At 46.0% G+C, this 23790-nt stretch overlaps 1 protein-coding gene and 1 long non-coding RNA gene across 6 annotated transcripts in view; one reads left to right on the forward strand and one right to left on the reverse strand.

Moving 5' to 3' along the window:
• Positions 1 to 23790, forward strand: part of LINGO1 (leucine rich repeat and Ig domain containing 1) — a 489212-nt gene that overhangs the window by 448508 nt on the left and 16914 nt on the right. The gene's annotated exons all lie outside the window — the stretch shown is intronic.
• Positions 7093 to 20238, reverse strand: LOC144584588 (uncharacterized). The gene is made up of 2 exons (XR_013538937.1): positions 15228 to 20238; positions 7093 to 8996 (listed from the first exon to the last, which is right to left on the reverse strand). It is a non-coding gene; the product is annotated as an uncharacterized LOC144584588 (long non-coding RNA).

Below are 23790 nucleotides of genomic sequence, written 5' to 3' on the forward strand. Positions count from 1 at the left end.
CCACTCCCGGGCTGCAGTAAGACGGATACGACACCAGCCCTTTGCATAATTAAAATGGCGTCACATTAATTAGGAGGTTATTTTAGGGGATATGCCATGAGAATACAAATGTTGTCTGCTAGAATCCTTCCCACTCTGAATTCAACATAACTAATAGGTAGCGGCTCTCAGTAAAATTAATGGCCTTGCTCGTCCAGGTGATAACTCTTGATTCTTCCCCTCTGACCCTTTACCCTCGTCTTAGTGCTGCGTCAAGGTTGGAAACATTATTTTTAGATGGCAAGTCCCAGAATCTTTCATTGGCCATGCTCTCGAGGGGATCCTGGGATTTAGATGCTGAGAAAATAATTTTTCAAAGCTCTGCCCTGCCTAGATACATAGCTACCTCTGCTTCATTTTAAGAGACCTAAGAAATCCATATATCAATACCCGCAGTGGGCATTTCCCCTGTGTTTTCCTCCTCCCTAGGATACATTTAGCAGCTCATGCAACCTTCACTTTATTCCAGATTTCATCTCACATCACGACTTTATTTCTTGGTTTCTTTGCAAAGAAATTAGATTTTCGTTTGAGGGATTAATTTTCGTTTAACTGGATCCCCTCATTCCCTGTGCATGCTCCATTCCACTGGTGGTGGTGATTTTCCTTCCTTAAAAAAAGAACATTCCATTTATATTTATAAGAGTGCCTATTTATAAGAGTGCCTAACAAACAGAAGTATTTAAGCAAACTATTTCTGCTTCTGCTTTCTTGGGCTGCTCTGGCAAAGGTTTCCCACATGGCGCTTAAGAGCAAGAAAGGACTGGTTATTCCAAAGCAGATAGATGATGTTGTGTTTGTTCTTTAGGTTCAGCCCATGAGATGTTACGGTAGCCAGTCTGTAAATCCAGATGTTTTCCTCTCTTTTTTTCTAACGTGTTTGGATTTGATGGTATCTCTCATCCAACCAAAGTCAAGTCAGGTAGTCCATGATGATCAGAGTTAAAGTATCTGGATATCGGTTGTTCCCGCTTCGTAGTCAAGGTGGTGGACCTTTGATTTCTGAATCTTGTACATAGGTCTACTATTTTTTTACCTTCATATTTATTTATGTGTATAAACTAACAACAGTTAATGAGTCTGGAGAAAAACAAAAGCAATTAGTGAATATTCCATGGGAAAGCATTCCACAAATCCGGAGCTGAAAGCAAGAAAACTCTGTTACTAGCAAAAACTTATTTCATCTATAAAGGAGACATTTCCTGTGGGTGGGCAACCAAAGATAAGGCAAACACATGCACATGTGCTTCTAGAAAATATCCTTTAGATCAGTGATCACCAACCTTGGGCCTCCAGATGTTCTTAGACTACAACTCCCAGAAGCTTTCACCATCACCTCTGCTGGCCAGGATTTCTGGGAGTTGAAGTCCAACAACATCTGGAGGTCCAAGGTTGGGGACCACTGCTTTAGATATCCCAGTCAATGGTCTATATGTTGATATCTGTTCTGTCCTTGCAGGCTTGCAGCCATAAAAGTCACTCCACAAAGTACTCACTCATATAAAAAGGGCCTGGGGGTTGGGGGTGGTCTTGTGTACAAGTCTGGGTCCCAACAATGAGACAGATTGGCTGTCAATCCACGTTGCACCACAAATGATCAGCCATCATTTAGCCAACACGCTAAATCATGGTTCTGGAACAACCATGGCTTATTGTGACGGCTGAATAAAGAAAGTGTGGTTTGCTATCAGCTGGCGAAGCTGAACAGGAAGTCACTCTTTGTATGCCAGCAGTGACTTGGCATGATATCAGATTTGACAAAGTATAGTTGATAATTGTCTCTGAGTCTCCAGAGACATTTATACCACGGAGGCAGGAATGCATGGAGACAGAGAGGGCAGAAAGCAAAAGCAGACATCGACTCTCCTGTAAGAGATGCAGAACTTAGAGTTCAGAAGCTAAACTAGAGTCAGCATCTTTACATGTACATCCACACCCTCCATCCAAGGAGATCATAAGGGCTCACATGGCTTCCCACCTCTGCCCCACGTTATTCTCACAATAGCCTTATGGCATAGATTAAGGTGAGAAAAAGTGTATACAAGGTCTCCAGATCAGCATCATCCCGGATTGTTTCCCAGCCTTGTTCTGGGGTCTCGCTCTTTCCCCAAACAATTGCATACTTCCAGATTTCATAGATCTGTCCCTCATTTGCGCTTAACTCAAAGGTTTTGCAAATCTCAGCACCCGGTTCATCAACAGATTGGCCCTTCTGGTTCAAGCAGCATTGGTAGCTACTGCTGGCTTTTTGTTAGTAAGCATTATGAGGTGCACAGACGTCTGTGTGCGTTCACTGCGTTACATGCCCTTGAATGTGATTCAGGATACAGCCTGCAGCTGGAATGTTGTTGAATGTGCACAGGGCAGAATATTCTCCTGCATCACTCCATGTCACCTTGCGTTTCCTGCCTCATGACCCAGATTGCTCCATTGGCAAGGGGTGGACTTCCTCCTGAGCAAGGCAGTCGTGGATTTCTCCTCAGGCACATTCAGAACCAGATAGGCTTCATCACCTTTTCTGCTCAGTGCAAAGCTGCTGGTGAGACTTGGCGCCACGGACTTCCTGTTTCTGCTCTTCCAGATTACGGAGTGGTAGAGAAGGCTGCTGAAATTTCCGCAGCCGGAATCTCTTCGGAGGTTGCAAAACACATTCTGAGCTATCGGACGTGGGTGTAAATGGCTTCCAAGGCTGCCCACCAAAGGCCTAAATGAGCTTCTAAATAGCTAGTTCTGGATTGCCTTGGAATAATTAACCTCCTGGTTGCCATGGAATAATAACAATAATAATGCACAGTAATTGGGAGTAACACTGTGCATGAACGCGGGACTTGAAAGGGTTCGGCATGCATCGTGTATATTAACCCTATACAATGGGCCAGTATTGTTGCTTCTGTGTCTAAAACGAAGGGAAAAGCTGAGGAGAGAGCCTCTGCTTTTCTGAATGCAAGGAAACTTTTGTTTTTGTTGTGTTGTGTGCCTACTTGCTTTTATTTGCGTGCATTTCAAACATACCACCACCCCACTTTGCCTGCAAAATCAAAATGCCACCATACTAAAAGAATGTTCCTGCTTGCATCTTCTGAATGTATCCGCTGAAAAGGGACGCCGTGACTAGTTTTATCAGCCAAACACGAGCCCAGGAGGCTTAATCCTACCCTTGGAGTAGAGAGTGGCTGATACGCCCACGCACGGATCAAAGCAAGGTGGGGGGACCGGCATTTTCTTCGGCCAGCTTTGTACACTGATGGTTATCTAGCTTAGGTGAGCTGCAAGCATGAAAGGGACTCTAGGCTGGGACTCTGTCGTTCTTTGGACTAGGTGAACAAAGAAAGAATGTCTGTGCAGTATCACGGAAGAGTCTGGGCAACAATCAGGAGAAATTCTCCGGTCAAGCTTTTGTTTGACCTGTATAATCTACTCCATCTCAGGAGACCCCCTTGGGCTTTTGCCTGTTTTTCAAAATACATACATTCTTACAATCTCGCTACAAGAGAGGATTAGTTTGCACTCTACAGGAAGAGATAGATCTCAGCGAAGCATGGACTGTCTGTTCTTCTGAGCTGAACTCTCCATTTTTGCAGTGACGAGATTGCACCCCAATAATCCATGGCTCTCTCTGTTGGTAGAGCTTTGTTGTTTAGTCGTTTAGTTGTGTCCGACTCTTCGTGACCCCATGGACCAGAGCACGCCAGGCCCTCCTGTCTTCTTGGTAGAGCTAGGCAAGGTTAAGTTTATCTTGAATCAGAGGGGGAGGACTCTGGGTCCCCTCCTCCACCCTCCATGTGGGTGACAGGCTGCCAGTTTCAAGGAGAGGGTCAAGTCTGAAATTTGCGGTGGCTTTTGAAGCTACATGGATCTCACAGCGGGTAGATCCTTGTCATTGTTGCGTGCTGTCAAGGCATCTCAAACTCATGGCAACCCTATGGAAGAGCGATCTCCAAAATGTCCCATCCTCAACAGCCCTGCTCAGCTCTTGCTTGTGGTTTCCTTTAAGGAGTCAAGCCATATTAGACTTCCCAAAATAACTAGAGGATGATTCCGACAGATATGGAGAGAGGGATTCCACCCACCTACCTAAACCTCAAAGTCTCCTGTCATGAAAAGGACAAAAAGCTGTTCCCACAGCTATAAATACTCAACTATCCAACAAACAGCAACAGAGCATGGACAGAGTTCCTGCTCCTGTTTCTCTGAAGATGCCGGCCACAGAGACTGGTGAAACATCAGGAACAACAACCTTCAGAACATGGCCAAAGAGCCCAAAAACCCACAACAACCATCTCCTCAGTCATGCTGGTGTGGCTCCCATATTTGGTTTCCCAGAATAATTCTGTGAGGGTTGGTACTGGGTTGCTCTTTTTAGTAGAGAATAGCATTCTTTACCCAGCCCCAAAACCCCTTCATAGTGGATCAGTTAAGAAAATCTAACAGTGTCTCCTCCAGCTCAAAAGAGTTCATCACATATATTTCCCTGGATGCAAGCAGGAATTCATTCTTGCCGTCTCCCAAAATGGCCGCCGACTTCCATGGCGATTCTTCCTCCTCCTGCTGTCCAGTGTGTGGCCCTCTACAGAGTGGCCCCAAAATACTTTTCTGTCTCGGTTAACATATCAAATAATATTCTCTCCCCCCCCCCCCCAAAAAAAAGATTAAAATCCATGCATAAAAAAACAAATACCATTCTATCTTGCTTCCGCACTGGTGATGAGAAAGCATGTGCCCCATCTGAGGTAGCAAGCTGCTTTGGGGATGATGATTAATCTGCAGACCACACCCGCAAAACTATCATCCAAAATGTTCCAGCTGCTCTCACCCGTCCCAACATCTGAAGCATGAGGTAACTGCCTCATTTTGACCCATAATAGGGCCAATGCACTCCTAACGGTGTACAGAACATGAAAGGACTGGTTAATCATTCCTCGCCTTACAATGGCCATAATATCTCTCATCCCAATCTCTGAAATTGCTGCTAGAACCAGTGAGGGAAGGAAATACTGGTAGAGAAAACAGTACGGAGGCTTGAGCCTATTATTTTCTGTCCTGCAGTCTGGGATGATCAAGAACAGATCCTGCCCCTCCTCTGAATGAAAGCCTTTCAAGTATTTTGAAAAGTGCTACCCTATCTCCCCTCAGTCGTCTTTTCTCAAGGCTGAGCATGAGAAAGCTTTCAGTCTTTCCTCGAAGGGCTTGGTTTCCAGTTGCCTTTCTTTGAACTGGCTCCAGTTTGTTGGCATGCTTCTTAAAGTATGATGTCCAGAACTGGACACAGTACTCTAGATGCGGACTAACCAATATGGTCCTCTTTGCTATTTTGTGAGGGACGGGAATCTGCCACTCATAACTTCCTCCAGCCGGTCCAGCATTGTCTAACACAAGAGCCTTCCAGATGTTTTGGGGTGCATCTCCCATAATCTGTTAACCAGTGACCTTGGTGGTGACATCTGATGGGCATCATAGAGCAAAATATCTGAAGGGTCAAAGGTTCCACGTTGTAACTGTCAATGGTTCCCCCAAATCCTAAATCCAATTGTTAGTTCCAATTAGAATTAATGTTGATTTAGCCTTTGGGAAGTGATTGAGTGGCTTTGATTTAGGTTGCCTACTTGGATTTAGGCCCAGGTGTCTTGTCTAGAGTCATGCAGATTGGTGGTTTTGGACCACAGCTTCCCAAATTCCCCACACAGCCACGACTTCTGGGAGTCGTGATCCAACGACACCGATCTACGCAACTCCATCTTGCCCAACATCTTCTGCTCAATCGTTTCTTAAAACTGTAATTGGTGAGGATTCATGCTGGAACTGTCTGCCTCTAAAGCAGCGGGCAGCTCCTGATCCACCATTCTCTACAGCCATTAACAATCATCTCCAGGAACGCTGGGTGAAGAAGGAGCACTGGATGTTGGAGCTTGGGCTTGGCTGAGATGCTTGGCCTCACAACAGGCACAGCTTCGAAAAATTACTTTGCTGTATTCTGTGTGTGTGTTTAGTCGTTTAGTCGTGTCCGACTCTTCGTGACCCCATGGACCAGAGCACGCCAGGCCCTCCTGTCTTCTACTGCCTCCCGGAGTTGTGTCAGGTTCATGTTGGTTGCTTCGCAGACACTGTCCAGCCATCTCATCCTCGGTCGTCCCCTTCTCCTCTTGCCGTCACACCTTCCTAACATCAGGGTTTTTTCCAAGGACTCTTTGGAAAAAGAGTCTATTCTAAAAAGAGTGTATTCTAACTCACAGAATCCACCCATCCTGCATGGCTGGTGGACACCCTGAGGAGTTGAGGTTTCCCCCAAAAAAACTATCTTTTCAAAGCTGTCATCACAGAGGGCCCTGTCTTGTGTTGATCGCGCTGGCTTGCCAAGTTCTGATTCCTCTTCCTCCACCATAAATAAGCATCCCCACTCTAGTTCTCTCTTTCTAAAAATCCGTCTCCACTCTCCAGTCTAACGTAATTTCAAGCCACGTGCCTCAACTGATGGCCCTTGTGTGAATCCTCAAAGGGAGGTGGGAGTGCCTCGGTTTCCCTGTTTTCTGCCTTTTGCAGACTGGGTGGGGAGGGAAATACCACATCCTCTGAAAACGCTTGCTTGCGATGGAAACGACAGAGCCAACAAGAATCTTTACAGGGTCTGAGAAAGGATCCCTTTGGTCTTACGGACGAGGGGAGTGTTGGGGGCCAAAGGGTGACAGTCAAGGACTCCAAGCTTTCTTTCCCTGCTTTAAGATTGATTTCTCTCCCACTTCTGCCCCCCCACCTTTCTCTAGGGCTTTGAACCGCAGCCGGCGCTCAGCTGCCTTCACAATTACTTATTGATCATTTCACAGAACGTATTCTGTCGGAGGGTCGCTGATGACTGCGCGCAAGCGGAGCATGAGAAAATCGTGCTCAAGGTGGAAGGGCAGGAGCCATCTTAAGAGGGAAGGGGCGGGTTGTGGGGAGAGGGAGGGGGGAGCTTTGCACGGAGGTGAGGGTCGAAGCCCCACCTGTCTGGGCTGCCTTACAGAATGGATGACGCTTTCAGTGCCAAGACAGGTGGGGTACCTGGATGCAGCCCTGCCATTTATTTTATTTTATTGTAATTAAATAGCAGTCCCTGGGGAGTGTGGGTGAGATCAGGCCTGTGTGGGTGGAACAGGAAGGAGTTAAAGCAAATTTTAATGGCCCAAACCCAGTGCTGTATTTTTCATATGTACACAAACACACAGAGAGACCAACCATTTGACCTGAGAATCAAGTAGTGAACCATCCGGCCACTTGCGACGTGAGCAGCAACTCAAGAGAGAGGCTTAAAAATCCTTCTTTTTGGAGTCCCTGAGACTCAATCCTGACTTCCCCTCTTACCCATACGAGTACCCACATCTCCATCGCTGTATTTGGGGTGTGGAGCTGAAGGTTGGGAGTTCGATCCCCCCACAGGGCTGCCTTGATCTACAGGCCCCCTTCCAGCTTTGCAGTTCTAAGATGATGATGGTTCAAAAACACTGTCAATCAACATTATAAATGCACTGACTGTTGTTGTTGATTTGAATCCTGTTCCTCGCAGGGTTTATCTGGCTGGTTTGTTTATTTGGTTTGTAAAGGAAGCTAAATTCTTGACGGGTTGGATTGCTGTACAGCCAAAACGCAGAGACAAAGAGGTGTCATAAAGCAAGAGAGACATGAAATGCATTTACACATTTCAGGCATTGTCTCATTGAGCCCCGAAACAGCCACCCTGCTTTGTTTGGCCTTCAGGGTTAATTATTTATTTACATTCTCTTCCTTACCTATTCAGCAGAACACTGACAGATGTAAGTCAGGATTGCAAAACGAGAAATGCAGACTGAATCGCAACTGGTCCCTATCAAGGGGTAGAACTGATGAGCAAAGGGCAGAGATGGCTGTCGATTGAACAGGACATACACGCAACATAAACATTTGATTAAAACACAGAGGAAGGAAAGGCAAATGTGTTGAAAGCATTTTCCGACAAAAGCTTTCCTAGAAATTCTGCTCCCTTCAAATCCTTCATACAAGGAAATAATTCACAGCGAAGAGGAATACTTGTTTTTCACAGACTGAGAATTAATATATACATAGAATAAGAAGCTAAATCCATAGGTCTGCTTAGGAACCAATGGGAGGGGCTGTGAAAGTGAGGTTGACTGGATGTAACTGGATTGTAACTAAAGTTACTAGGTCTCTGGGCACCAGCGTAAACATTCGAGAATTTCTGTGCTTCCACAGAATCATAGAATAATGGAGTTGGAGGGGGGGCCTATAGGGCCATTGAGTCCAAGACAGGAATCCCAATCAAAGCAGATCGGACAGAGGGTTGCCCAATTTTCTCTTGAATGCCTCCAGTGTTGGAAAGCGCATCCCCTGCCAAGCTCATGAGTTCCATTGTCGTACTGCTCTAACAGTTAAGACGTTTTTCCCGATATTCAGCCCAAATCTGACTTTCCTGTACTTGAGTCCATTACTACACGGTCCTGCACTCTGGAATGATCAAGAACAGATCCTGCCCCTCCTCTGTAAGACTACGCATCCTATCTCCCAGTTTAATCTCCTCCGCTGTAAATAATGACTTTATTATTTTTTTCTTACAAATGGATGAATGAGTTATTGAGACTGTAAGTGCCAGTTGATGAGAAAATGGAGGTGGACATATCTGGGTAAAATGAAGCTATTCTGTTCTATGAATTCCTGCACTTCTACTGTGCAGCTAGAGGAATTTAACCAGAAATTCAAAAACTCAGCAACAAGAAGGGCCACAGGCCTGCCCAGACTGCCTTACCTCAGATTGGAAGGCCAATGCAGCATTCCCCTCAGAGATCAGAAGATGGTTCTCGCGCTGCTTCTTAATTTATCTCTGTTCCCAGTTAACGATTGTCCGTTCCCTGAACCTTCCATCGCAGGATTCAGCCTTGAAGCCTCGTCATCTTTATTGTGTGTGTTCCATCTTAAAACTGCAGTGCACAGAACTAGAGATAAGGGAAAAGAGAGAGAGAGAATGCATTTGAAGGATTTCTCTCTTGCACGTGTCTTTTTTCTCTCTACATACACAGTTTTTGCTCTGAAATATTTCTGCTGCTCTCCTTATTCGGCTTCTTTTCCTCCCATTTTTCTTTCCATTCTTTTTCTTTCTTTTTTTTAAAAAAAGCCTGCCCTTTTACGTACATACAGACTAGGATAACACAAGTTTAGCACCGCTGTTCTAGCAAAGGTCAGAGCATCAATACAGCAAAAAAAAGTATTTTCTGTGCTGTTTTTCCGTTTCTCTCTCAGGGTGATCCCTCCTCAGACAATGCATTGGCTGGCTGGATAGCTCAGAGCCAGAGGTTGGAAGTTCATATCCAGTCATTTCAGAGGGGTTGACATTTTCTTTTGATAAAACAGTCGTGATGTGCGGAGGAGAAGGACTGTGAACATCAGTCTTTAGAATAGAGCATGGGTCAGCCCAAAAGGAGGACAACAGCCTTGGGCATCAGTTGATAAAGAGAGATAACCTTATAGATTTTGGAAATTTCAGCCAGTATGCTACAGGTGAACCCTTAACGTTTGTGCCACTTGTTGTAGCTAATTACAACTAATTGTTGAGGTGCTGGGGCATGGCTTGGCGGTGTGCCTGGCCAGGCCCCCAATCGTGAAAGCAAGATTCTCACTGGCATCGTGTCAGTTAGCTGCAATTAGCTGCGGCAAGGTCTGCAAGCCTTATGCAAGCATCGGTAAGGATGCTGGCTTATATGATGACGCCCGATGGGCTTCCCAAGCAAATTTCCCTTTCTCCTACTGCAACTCCCAGAACCACAACTTCCAGAACTACAACTCCCAGAACTACAATTCCCTGAACTCCCATACTGGCCATGGTATCCTGGGGAGTGGGGGAAATTCGCAGGACCACAGAATTTCCGGATCAGGAAGATTTTGGCCTGTCTTGTCCAGTGTTCTTGATCAGACTGCCTTGCCATTCCTCCGCTGGTGTGACGGAGAGCAGGAAATCAAAACCATTAAAGGTCTTGGTCACACGAGGGAAATGTTCTCTAGCGATCCCCCAGCTGGTTTGTTGCCTTTCACATGACACAAAATCAAGATCAAGACATTTTCTCGGCCAGCGGAGCAACTGGACGACATTTCCCCATCACCAGGAGGGTGGTGTTATTTTGGACCTTTGTTGTACCAGTGAATTCTCTACCGGGATTGCCTGTGTGCACACCCCCGCCCTGCTTCTTTTCAGAATCAAAGCCAGGAGGATGGCCACCATTACTGCTTCTTGCATGTACTTTACTCAATACATCGATATGTTGGTAAAAGTATGTCAAGGGGGGAGGGGAGCGCCATTACATTACTGGCAGGATTTTTTAAAAAATCTATGAGAAGATGCATTGAACCATTGATATGCCAATGTCATTGGGGGAGGGGGTGATCGCCAGTATTGCCACACGCATATCCCATCCTCGTGGTGTGCGGTGCGTTTCTACAGGAGCAGCCGGTGCAACAGAGGATACTTTCCTAAACAGGAAACCCCTTCCTGATCAACATTCCCTCTAATGTTTAAGCCCCACTATGCACGCATGTGAGTCCTGCCCCCCCAAAACACAGGGTTCCATTGCAACCAGAACAAAAGGGGTCAGAAATGATCGCTGTGGGTCACAGGGAGGGGGAAAGCTTCAGAGAGGGGTGGTGGAGTCACATGCATTTGCTCAGCCGCTCACCTTAGAGGGTATATCTCAAGGGGCTCAATTGCCCCCTTGAAGCAAGAGAAAAAAATACAGTGGTGCCTCGCTTAACGATTGCCCCGCATTACGACGAATCCACTTTATGACAATCTTTTTTACCCCATAGGAACGCATTGAATGGGTTTCAATGCTTTTCAATGGGGTTTTTATTTTCGCTTTATGATGTTTTCGCTTAACGGCGATTTTCCTGGAACGGATTATTGTTGTTAAGTGAGGCACCACTGTAAACTGGTGTACCTCAGATAGGAGGAAATAATTTGGTATTGCTGAAAGTTCTTGGGACATTCATCCCATGTCATCACGATTCAGTACATCAGAGGTATGGGAGGTATCAGGAGAACTAAAGAACATGTCCCTCATCTGGCCAGGGCCTAAGTCACAAGACACTGGGGTTGAAGCCCTAGAGTGGTGAATAGGAAACATTCTTTTCTATACTCTCTCCAGAGCCGGCCCTTCCATGAGGCAAGAGGGAAGCAAACCACCTCAGACAGCTGATCCGGCTGCCACTGAAAGAGCAACAGGGGTAGAGCTATTTGCAATGTGTGTGCGCGTGCATTTCTTTTTGTTAAAGTTGGCACCAGAGTTTATTTTGCCTAAAGTAAAACTTGAAGCCAATTACAGGCTTTCTTCTCAGACAAAACAGGGGAGGAATGTGGGAAAAAGCCCAATGTTTTTCCAATAAAATGAGGAAGATTTCTGAGAGTGCTGAGGGTTAAGTAAGGCGCCGTTTTTCCACAGTAATGGAGAGCGTGCATCTTAAACAACAACAGGCGAAATGCCTGGGAAAAGCAAATAAAGTAGATAAGGGCAGGGATTCCCATATTCCCACAAAGAGCTGGTGCTCATTTGCATATGCTAATCACTTTGGGGAAAAAATCAAAGGGATTATATGCTTTTGGCATCCATGCCGACTGCTCAAGTGCCTTTAATTGGTTATGACCATAATGGCTGCCTAGGTTAATTTACAGGTAGAAGTCCACTTTTAAATATCCTCAGAGATTAGAAAAGTTACTTTAGGGGCTAAGAGCTGGAGCCCAAGTAACTTTTCCCCTTGTCCAGAAATAGCTGCTATATTTTGAGTCGAAATTCAATACTGCTCCCTGCAGAGGGAAAGAGGGCGAGCAGCGGGTGCTTGAGCAGCTGCTGGAAGCTTCTCGGCAGGTATTAAATGTTGGTGGACAGCTTGGTCACACCTGTTCTCCCTTCTCAAGGTGCCACACTGGAGAGAGTCCGTCCAAAAGAGGACTAGCCCTGTAAAGCAGGAGGCTTGGCTACCCAACCAATCTGTCTGTTCACTGGGCACATTCAGTGACACATTGGCAGGGACAGGAGCCCTATTCAGTAGCTACTGAACCTTAACGCCGTCATCATCAGCATCAGCTTAGAACTTCAGAGCTCTAAGGAGACCCATGGGCCATGGAGTCCATCTCCTGTCAAGGAGGCACCACGGGGGAATTGAACTCCCAACTTCTGGCTCCACAGCTCGATGCCTAAGCCACAGAGCTATCCACACATGAGTAGGAGCCTGTTGTGCTCAGTACCATCCTTGCTTAGGTGCAGAAGGTGATGCAAGACAGAGGTGGTTAGAGGGGGTCACTAGAAGCTCCCCTCTAACCAACCTAGGTGACCCCCTCTAGCCATCGCCTTCTGCACCTAAGCAATCATGGTCCTGAACAGCAGAGGCTCCTACTCATGTGTAGGGTCAGGTTGAAAGCAGAAACCCAGATTTTCCTGGGTTCTTGTTTACAAACATTAGGCTCTCCTCTTCAGATTCGTCATTGCTCATGTGGAGAAAGTGACCCATCACAATCCCTAGTGATGGCCCGTGGCCAGGGGATCCTTTTGGATTTTGCAAGTCACACTCCCATTATCCCGGTCCCTAAGTCTCCTCTTAGCCATGCTGGCAGTGCTCAGAGCTGTAATGACTGAATAAGGCTCGGGGATCTTGAGCTCTGAAAACCAGGTTTATCATTTCCTGCGCCTCCAGTTCCTAGGATCCTTGTTGTGATCAGCCTGGGAGGGGGATTCTGGGAGTTGTAATCTCGAAATGTTGTGTTTCTGAGCTCTAACATAATGCCCACGTGTGCTGCGGGTCCACGGGTCTTCATTAGCTGGCTCTGCTTAGATGTCAAGAGATTCCTCCATGAAAAAGTGCATCTTTCGGAGAAAGCAAACAGGCATTCACCTGCTTAGAAATTAAAACTTTTCTCTTCTGCTTTGCCACTCTGCATGTAGACACAGGGAATATTTAGCCCAAAGCCTTAAGACGCAAATCCATTCACAACTGAAATGCTGGTTAAACATTCCTTTGTAAACCTGGAGTCTTCACCTCTCGTTGCTGGTTACAGAGAGCCTCCATAACATTTCAAGTTTCAGGGGCCCCAATAATGTAGGATTCATCAGATGGAGGAATCGGAATCTTGTCCTCTGCACACCTGGAGCTGTTTCTAGTTCTTAGGGAGAGGTTAAAGATTCCCCTTGACATTAGTCCAGTCATGTCCAACTCTCGGGGGCGGTGCTCATCCCCGTTTCCAAGCCATAGAGCCAGCGTTTGTCCAAAGACAATCTTCCGTGGTCACGTGGCCAGCAGGACTAGACACGGGACACTGTTACCTTCCCACCGAGGTGGTACCTATTTATCTGCTCACATTTTTGCATGCTTTCGAACTGCTAGGTTGGCAGGAGCTGGGACAAGCAACAGGAGCTCCCTCCGTTGCCTGGATTTGATCTTACGATGGCTGGTCTTCTGACCTTGCAGCACAGAGGCTTCTGCGGTTTAACCCGCAGCGCCACCACGTCCCTAGTGGACATTCTAGTTCTTAGGCCAACCCAAATTGACTCAACGGAATGGAGGCTCATTGAGGTGGGCTTGTCGAACCAAGGACCTCCAACATCCAGTGGGGTTGGCGGCCACGCTGAAGGTGGCCACTCTGGGCGTTGGAGTCCGCAAACATCTTCCTTTGTAAACTTTCCTTGTTGCTTCCTGCTTTTCTCCTTTCTCTGGCTCTTCCTTTGCTTTCTACTTTGTGTTCCCTCACTCGTTTGGGGGTGGCGCAGGATGTTCACTCACTGCCAGGACTGGAATACATTTCCAGTACCCATCTAAGCAGCTTCTATATTGGGACCAAGGGAGAGATACGTATCTTATCCTTTGCAGCTAACCATCTCAGTAACATAGAAAACCAGGGAGCGGGGATTGGCTTTCTTCAAAGAATGGTGCTTCTGTTACGCATCTCTATTATGTAAAGTAAGGTTATGGATGCTCAGGGTGACGTAGTGGGAAGAATGGTAGACTAGGATTCAGGAGACCTGAGTTCAATTCACTGGGACGTGGAACTAGTAACGCCAGTCCTTTAATACTTCACTCATTGAAGATCCTATTAGAGTCACTGTAAATCAGTTCTGATTTGATGCCAGGTAAAAACAAGGTAAGGCTATAGGTAAAATCACCTAGGACACGGAACTGGTGAAAGAACTAGAATTAAGAAGGTTCTCAAGTCAACCTTCTTGGTCATATTGGCTGAGAGTGGTCGGCGCTGTAGCTGAACATATGTTCAGGGAAGGCAATCCAGAGAAATTAACAGAGCTTGGGAAGATAGTATTTAAAAGTAAATTGTTCTCTTGTTCTTGCTACTTGTTGCAAGGATGGATAAATAATCCATTGCTGTTATCTTTTTTTTAAAACCCAGTTCATTACATTATTTGCTCATCAATTTTCCATTAGTTGAAATCCTGTGGCTTGAGGTTGCAACTAGAGTAGGCCCACTGAATCAACTGAACTTAACGCAGGAGTTGACTCCACACTGATTCAGTGGGGCCTACTCTTGCTGGGACTTACTAGGCAAAGCAATAGGATTTCAGCCTATATGTTTTCATAAGAAAAATAAACTTAGGTTCCAGAAGAACGTAGCCTAAAATATGGGGAAAGCTTCTCCAAATGGGCCTAATAAGGCCTTTTAAACTTAGCATTCGAAATCAACTAGAAAACATTACTTGTTACATAGACAAATTTATGTCGGGTCTACTGTTCAGGTTGTTTCCAGAGCGTGCCTTGGCCGTGTGTTCTTGTTGCTCCCAAAAATAACTAGTTGATATAACTGTATAGCTAGTAACTCAATAATTTTGAGGCACTGGGAAACACAGGAGTGTTTTGATCCTCCCCCCTTCCTAAGTTTTCTGTTCAATCCAAGGTCAGCCCACCTCTCATTTATCCTTCAAGGTTCCATCAGCAATTCCAGCATCTTGGATGAGTTCCTTCCTTCTCATTATATGCAAGGTGTGCCAAAATCAGGGGCGAGACCTTCCAAGAGATGCCCTCACCGACATCTGGTTCAAGGGTGGACGCTGGGGACGTAATTTATTATTAGCTTTCATTAGCTGCCTCTGAGATATTGTTGAGGGACTTCTTTCTATCTTCTTAAAAGAAATATAAGGGAGCCTATTCTAGCCGTGCTCGGTCAGCGTTGTTAAACTTACCCCCTAGCAGAGGTCCATCCTCGCTTAAGGAGGTTGCGCCCTTGCTTCCACAGCTTTGGACTCAGGGATAATTAAGAGCTGGCCTTTTGTAGTCTAGCGGTGAAGATGCCTCCTGCAAAAAAAAGAAAGGGAGGGAGGGAGGGAGAGAAATAACAAAGATAAATAAAGGGCATAAAGTGGGACGTGTATTTGCTGAGTCCCAGAGATAAATGAAGATGACTGTAGTAAAGGCTGGGAAGCCAGCTCAACTCTTGCAAGCAAAACTTTCTGTTTGCAAATCTGGTCCAACCTCAGGAAGAACATTCTGGCTAGAAATCAGGATGTCCAAATTTGTGCTCATACTTAATCCTACATTTCACAGTGTTTTAGCTTGGAGTAAATGCATCCCCCCACACACACACACACTAGAAGTCTCTCCCCTCCCCAATATTGCACTGAGGTTCACCCCCCTGATGTAGAATCAGTCCTTGAAGGGAAGATGTTGAGATACCCATGTTTGCACCCACCCTGTTCCCATTGCCATCCACATGTCCAGGGTTGGCATCAGCTTTGGAAATCCTTTTATATCTGGGTAGGTTCAAGACACCGTCTAAAATAATGAAGGCAGTTTTCCGGGTGGACAGAGAATATCCCCACAAAGCAATGGAGATAGTTCTAGAGGATTTCCAGAGCTAGCTGGTTGATCAATTCTGGATGTTTCCTCATTGCCAGTGGTCTTCAACCAGAGCCGAGGTTTAACTTCGTGCTGTTCCAGATGTTGTTCAGCAACAGTTCCTGCCATTCCTTGACAGTTAAGGCTGGTGACTCCAGTTCCACAGGAACCGTGAATGGGCTCCTCATTTTAATTTAAAATCTACAATAGCTCTCCAAGGTGCTGAATCTTATCTCCAACATTGGTTGGAGATTCACTGCTCTCACAAACTGTTGCACAAGAGGTCCAAAAGTAGAAATATAGTCATCCAAAACAGAGGATGGAGGAGGACACACATTTATCTCAAATTTATTCATGCTTTTTTAGAGGGATGAATGCATAATTTGAAATAATTGCTGTAATTTAAAGTTTAGTGTGAATACATCTCACCGTAGTAGAAAAAGCTGTTACTGGATGCCCTATATGTGTCTGCTGCTAAATCTTTTGGCCAGAACTCTTGATAGGCAATTTTGAGGGTCCTTCTGTCCCTTCTTAAGGTATCTTGACTTGACAATGTTTCAAACAGAAGAGGTGTCAAAGAAACATCTGTCTCTGCCAGCTCTTTAAAGAGAGGACTATAAAACAGAGCCCATGGACACCTTCTTAATGTTGGGTGTTGTGTGAAGATACAAAAGGGGAGAGAGTGTGTTCTCTAGTGCAGTGGTTCCCAATCTTAAGTCCTCCAGATGTTTTGGGTATCAACTCTCAAAATGCTTGATGAACGGCTAAGCTACTTGGGCTTCTGGGAGTTGAAGTCCGAAACACCTCGGACATCTGGGGGCCACTAAAACAATCTAGATTTAATATTGGTAAGCAAAAGACAGTCTCTTGATTGGTCGGTATCTCTCTCACTAGATAATCAATATGCCATTTCTAGACAAATGTCCACTCCCAATTGGCAGGAGTCCGAGCAAACATCACAGAGAGATATCCCAAGACACTTTGCTGCCTGAGTCAATGGACAAGAGGAGGTCTTTTCCCAAGGAAGGACTAGCAGTGTTGAACATTGCTTCAACTCTGGGAACAAGGTGTAGGGTCCTCCCCTCCACTTGAGGGCAACGGGATTGTTTAAAGCAGTGGTTCCCAACCTTGGGGCCCCCTGATGTTCTTGAACTACAACTCCCAGAAATCTTAGCCAGCATAACTAGTGGTGAATACTCCAGGGAGCTTTAGTTCAAGAATGCCTGGGGACCCAAGGTTGGGAACCGCTGCTTTCAAGGATGTGGCACACACTGTCTAACCCACACAGTAGTGCAAGAGAAGAAAATGCTCAGAGGGCTCCAGAAGAACAGTTTGAGGAGGTCGCTCTCCCCCAACATCTGCCTCTTGATGTTCTTCCGACACTCTGCCTGATGGTGGAGCCGGCACTAAAGTCCAACCATGGGACCATTGATGCTCCCTGTGATTCCATAGTACCTCAGGTTCTTGGACAACAAAGGGGCCTTGATTGTAGGCTTGTAAGCCAGCATTCCTGGCCTCCCCCACAGGGCTTTGAAAGTTCAACGAGAAACAGGGAAAGCTTATAAAGCACATCTCAGCTCTGTCATCTCCGGCTTATTCATTTCCATTCATTGCCGGCATTTTATGCACCACTCTGACTACTAACATTATGAATGTTATTTTGCCAGGCTGAGTGTTTATCCTGGATTTTTAAATTTAGTCCTGAGGCCAAATAATGTGGAAGGCGTGTCCAGGCACTGATTCAGTGTCTTGCTTTTCTTGCTATACAAATGTTCGCATTGCTCCTTTCATCATCCATCCCGCTCGCCTTTCCAAATTTGGCTGGCTACGTTTGAAAGGGGGTTTGGTGCCTGCTCCTTCCAGTCTGGTTCTTCTGTTGCCAAGCGAGATGATGAAAGAGAAGCACACGGATCTAGCATGCCAGAACTGGACTGGACACTCATAATAGATGAGGTTGGGTTTCTACAGATGACCTCAGATCACAAACAGGGAGCTCCCTTGGACTCGCCTCTATTATCGTGAGGGAATGTAGCATTTAGACAAAGCACTGAACAAAGTAATGGGTTAGTGGTATCATTTCGAGATATGTGACCAAAAGTTAGCTACCAACAGAGTTACAAATCTTTAAAAAATCTTTGTGTTCCTGTGTCTTAAAAGTAACTAAATTATTTACTTTGAGCAGATGCTAGAATCTACATTTTTGTGGTCCTCAACCCTCCCCCCCCCCAGACTCTCCCTTTTCAAAAATAAAAAAATTACTGGAAATACCACCATCCCACCATTCCGATTCCTGCACACATCCAGAATCATCATATTTTTTAATCGAAAGGTCCTATAAACCCACCTTGCCCCCTGTTTTTTTTTAAAAAATGTATACCTTGAGACTTCCTCTTTACATTTTTCTTTTAAATGGTCTGAAACGGCCGTTTCTATACCATGTTTCCCCACCACTGTCCTAAACGACAATAAACAGAGAACTGCCAAGCTGGAAGGTGTTGCGGAGTTTGAAATTTAGCTCAAACCTCTAGCTGTGCAGCAGAAGTGAAGGGACTACCAGAGCAGAATTAGCTTCAAGTGTTCCCAGAGCAGACCACCTCTTTTCTCTCATCAACTGGCACTTGCAGTCTCAATAACTTAATAACACGTTGATAAGAGAAAGAATTAAAGGGTGTCATTTACTTACAGTCGTGAATACATCATAAAACAGCATACTGTATAAAAATGACTGCTTATAGTAGTCGGCCCCAACAGACTCCCAGCCTGCTTCCAGCAGACTCCTGGAGACTACATTGTAACTGCACTAGCTGCATACTAACTGCCAGCAAGACTTTAAAAAGGGAGGGGAAAAAGACACTTAAGCAGAGAGGCGGGGCTCTCTTTGAATTCAGCAGCAGGGAAGGAACAATTGGTTACTACTGGATTGATTGACAGTCACCCAACTCAGAAAGGTCCCTCCCGGCCAAACCTATCAAAGGCGGCATACAAGGTTGTAATAACTCTTAACAAAAGGGATCCTATGGATTATCGAGTCCAGGATCTGTCAGTCTCAGTGGGGGATCAAATTCCCAACCTCTGGTCAGAGACATAAACCTCTGAGTGATTCAGCATTTCACTCAGGATTGGCCTATGGACCATATTCATACAATGTCTGCACAATACCTGCGGTCCGTGGCTCTTCCGGCATCCGAAAACGAGACAGCTGCACAGCGGCATTCCAAGCTTCATGAAATATTTCTCAGGAATTCGGAAAAGGTCAGCAATGGCCAATGTGTTAAGGAGGTAGCCAGCTCTCTAATTTCTCATAGTTGGTGGTTTTTCTGAGTCTTGCTAAGCCAAAACAGCTCTCCGAGGTTTCTCAGGTGCAAACGAGGTTTCCTGAAATCCTACTTATTTTAAGCTTCCATTTCACCGGTTCCTTTGCTGTGAATAACAGCCGGTTTCTGCATTGCCCTTTCCAGGAAATCTTGGGCGGGAAAGATGCCGCTTTGCACAGGAGTTAGAATAACCGCAGGAGAAATGTCTGTCTCCAGGAAAGAATGGCCCCAGAATATGGGAGAACTCTTGCCATTTTTTCCCCTTTTGATTTCTTAGCCGAAGGGAGGGGGGCCCTGTGAAGGAAAACCACACTATAGAGAGGACAGGTGTATGTTTTTTTTAACCTGTGCCAGGTTTCTCCCAAGGGATGAGAGGCTGCAGGATGATAATGCTAAGCATCAAGCATTCAGCATTCAGTTGATGGACAGCTTAAGACTTTGGTTCTGGCCCAGCCTCCTTCCTGGCATACCAGCTGGCTGTTGTCAAGGCTTTTTCTGGAGAAAGCTGGGGGGGGGATGGACATTGAGGCTGTGGGACTCTGAATCTGCACCGAGTTCTAATCCAGATTTATAGGCACTAAGCTCTGCCTTGAGCCCTTCCCTCGATAGGGAGGAAGGCAAAATAGAAATTAAATATGTAAGTAAATTATTAGAATAAAATATAATAAAATAAACCCTGAATCCTAAACCACCACCACGCAAACAGGCGCAATGCCTTAGTTAGCCCTTTTAAATTTCAGACAAAAACCCACAGTGGATCCATCAGCAGATTCATTCATTCATGCTAGAGACCCCGGCCTCTGTGGGTAGTAGGGAGGACAAATGAGTTTAAATCCAAATTGATAGGCCCCAAGCTGCCTTGGGGAAGTGGTGGCACTGCAGGTTAAGCTGCAGAAGCCTCTGTGCTGCAAGGTCAGAAGACCAGCCGTCGTAAGATCGAACCCACACGACGGAGTGAGCTCCCGTCGCTTGTCCCAGCTCCTGCCAACCTAGCCGTTCGAAAGCATGTAAAAATGTGAGTAGATGAATAGGTACCATGGATGAAGGCCCTGAATCCTGAAGAAAGAAAGAAAAACTCAGATGGGTGCAATATTTTGGAAAGCCCTTTTAAATTTCAGGCAAAAACCCACAGCGGATTTACTTTCCTTGGCATGCTAGAAATCCCAGCCTCCGTGGGCGGTGAGGAAGTCCAGTGAGGGCATGATCCAGCATGCAAACCCCCAGGTACATCTTGACCACCTCTGGGACTGTTTGCAAAATCCTTTTTTTCCCCCACCCCCCCACCCCGAGTTGTTTGCTCTTCCTAGGTAGCCTCCTGAAGATGCCAGCCTTTGTCAAAGGCACGCCTGTTTATCCAAACATCTCATTATCCAAATGCTTTGAGACATTGCTCCTCTCAATAAATGAAGCATGCTGTAATAAAAGAAAACGGGGATAATGACACTTTCCTCCCTTCCACGGGCTTTAAGGAGGGTGGCAGCAGGCGGGGGGGGAATAAATATATTCAAATATATTAATGATGCCGAACAGATCGGGGAAGAGCCACGCAGACAATAAAGCATCTGGAATGTGTGATGACGGGTCACGGGAGGCAGGCAAAGAATGGAAACGCCGAGTATGGGGGGAAAGGATGATTAAGAAGGGAGTCGAGGGCGGTAATGGCTTTTCCAATATTGAAAAGAAGAAGGGAAGGAATTTGGACCCCCCCCTTTGACTCCCCATCATGGGAGGGAGAGACAACTATGGTTAGGCTGCTAAAATTAGAATAGCGAGGGTCAAGAAGCCACTTAATTTCACCCCCCTGATGGGATCGGAGCCCTCCAGCCGGTCCGGCGGCACATGACGGCCACTTTTGTGACTTTTGGGGTGATCTGGTATTGGTCGGAAGAACTCTGGGGACCAGCGCTGAGCTTGTGACCCTTGAAGGGGCTTTAGAATCATTTTGACTACTGGTAGTCATCACTATATGCCGTTAAGTCGCCTCTGACACATGGTGGCCCTTTTTAGGGTTTTCTGGGGATAACACCCAGAAGTGGTCCCCCCTTCCCTTTTTCTGGGGTTCTCTTGGGACTGTGCAGCTTGCCCAGCAGGTCTGGTTTGCAGAGAATGGGCTGTGCTGATTTTTCAGAGCAGAAGCAAAGTGAGGAAGGATTTCTTTTTTTCTCAAGAGAACAAAAATGCAGCTGACTTAGATGGATAAAACTGATTGCAATACATATATTGAAGGAGAAGATGCATTTGACCAGATGCATCTTTTCCTAGATGCATCTAGCCTAGATGCATTTGACTAGATACATTTTCTCCTAGATGAATCTAGCCTAGATGCATTTGACTAGATGCGTCTTCTAGATGCATCTTCTCCTAATGCGTCTTCTCCTAGATGCGTCTTCTCCTAGATGCATCTTCTCCTAGATGCATCTAGCCTAGATGCATTTGACTAGATGCATCTTCTCCTAGATGCATCTTCTCCTAGATGCGTCTTCTCCTAGATGCATCTTCTCCTAGATGCGTCTTCTCCTAGATGCATCAGTTCCCAGCTTCCCAGGGGATAGCGAAAAATGTGGAAATATCAGCTGCTATGCACTGCATGGTATCTCGATCCATCCAGTGGCTAGGTCTGTTAAATACACCCTAGGAATATGTACTGTATTTATTTCTGGAATTTTTTAATTTAGCATTTCCAGGCGACGGATAAATGAATCAGCAGATACTGATCCCGCGGATAAGGGGGTTCTACTGTGCTTACTTCAGCGCATATGTTGAGAGGGTTCTTTTAATGATGTGAAAATGAAATAGTCTTAATGGACGTTCCAAAGCTTATGGAATGGACTCAGCCCATACCTTGGCGACACACCTCTGAGCCATGGCCTCAAACAATTGGAAAGGTGGGAGCCAGTGAGTAGGACCAAGAAAAGAACTCCAAAATTTCAGGAGAATACAAACATGGTGGTTGTCTGAAAACATAGGGACATGGTGGCGCTGTGGGTTAAACCGCAGAAGCCTCTGTGCTGCAAGGTCAGAAGACCTGCAGTCCTAAGATCGAATCCACACGACGGAGTGAGCTCCCGTCGCTTGTCCCAGCTTCCGCCAACCTAGCAGTTCGAAAGCATGTAAAAATGTGAGCAGATAAATAGGGACCGTCACGGTGGGAAGGTAACAGCGTTCCATGTCTAGTCGCGCTGGCCATGTGACCACGGAAATTGTCTATGGACAAGCGCTGGCTCTATGGCTTGGAGACGGGGATGAGCACCTGTCGAACACGACTGGACAAAATGTCAAGGGGAACCTTGACCTTTGCAAACCTCTTCTGCCAGTAGAAGGGTCCTTCTGCCACCAGAACCCTCACCTCCCCATAACTGGTCTCAGAGATCTGCCAACTCATTCCTGGCAGTGGTAGAACAGGGGAGGTGGGGGAGAGACACAAAATAGTGGGGTGGAGATGGAGGTCAGTCATGCTAGGTCCCGCTTCCTCTTTCTCAGGAGAACTGTTGCAATGCTGGTGTGAAGTGAGGTTCGGTCAAGAGCAGGCCTGAGTAATTTCCATCGTCCTTTGGGTTGGAGGTTACAGAACAGCTTTGGCTGGTCTTGTGTCCTCTCAGTTGGCCGTTAGCCATGCTGGGCTCTTAGGATGACAGCATGTCATGACCAGCTCACAGAATCAGAAAATCATGGAGTTGGAAGAGGCCTCTAAAGCCATGGAGTCCAATCTCGTGTTCAAGGCAGGAATCCAAATGGAAGCAGATCTGACAGACGGTGGTCCAATTTTCTCTTGAAGGCTTCCAAGGTTGGAGCCATTCCAGATGGAAACTTAGGGAATATTGGTTTGGGTGAGAAGCCAGAGGGTTTTGGGCCAGCTCATGTGGCCTTACTTACTTGAAATGGGATTTCCTGAGAAGCAGCTTGTATGGAGCCGAACAGACTGGAAGACTACAATACCCCTAATGCTTTGCAGTCTCATAATGCTGAATGTAACTTACATCAAGTACCTAAGAGGGCTTTTTGTTGTTTGACCTAAAAACCCCAGAATTCTAGCCGGAACAAATCCAGTAGTCTTCTAGGTGGTAGGGTTTCAAAAAACACAAGAATCTTCCAAGTGATTCCAGCAGGAGGAGGAGTGAATGAGCAATAAAGATACCTGGAAGTTGGAGTCATGGCAACTGGACTTCTTCCTTATTAAGTTGAAACATTTCGTTCCTCATCCAAGCAGCTTCTTCAGTTCTGAGGAGACTAAGAGGTCCCCGATATCTCCTCCATGTTGGTTATTCACGACAGCCGATTCAGACCAGGGGGACATGAAGCCAACATGGAGGATCTCTCAGGGATCTCCGACCCACTCTCGTCAGACTGAAGAAGCTGCTTGGATGAGGAACAAAACGTTTCAACCTAAGAAGAAAGAAGTCCAGTCACCATGACTCAACTTCCAGAGATCTTTATTGCTCCTTCACTCCTCCTCCTGCCAGAATTAGCTGGAAGAGCTACAAGAGAAAGCAGTTCTGGTTGGAGGAAACCTCATCATCTCATCTCCCCATCTGTTGCAACCAGTGGGCGACAACCTAGTGCTTCTCCCTTTTTTTCCAGTAGGACTTCCACCACATCT

This window comes from Pogona vitticeps, chromosome 12, assembly GCF_051106095.1.
Source record: "Pogona vitticeps strain Pit_001003342236 chromosome 12, PviZW2.1, whole genome shotgun sequence".
Taxonomy (NCBI): Eukaryota; Metazoa; Chordata; class Lepidosauria; order Squamata; family Agamidae; genus Pogona; species Pogona vitticeps.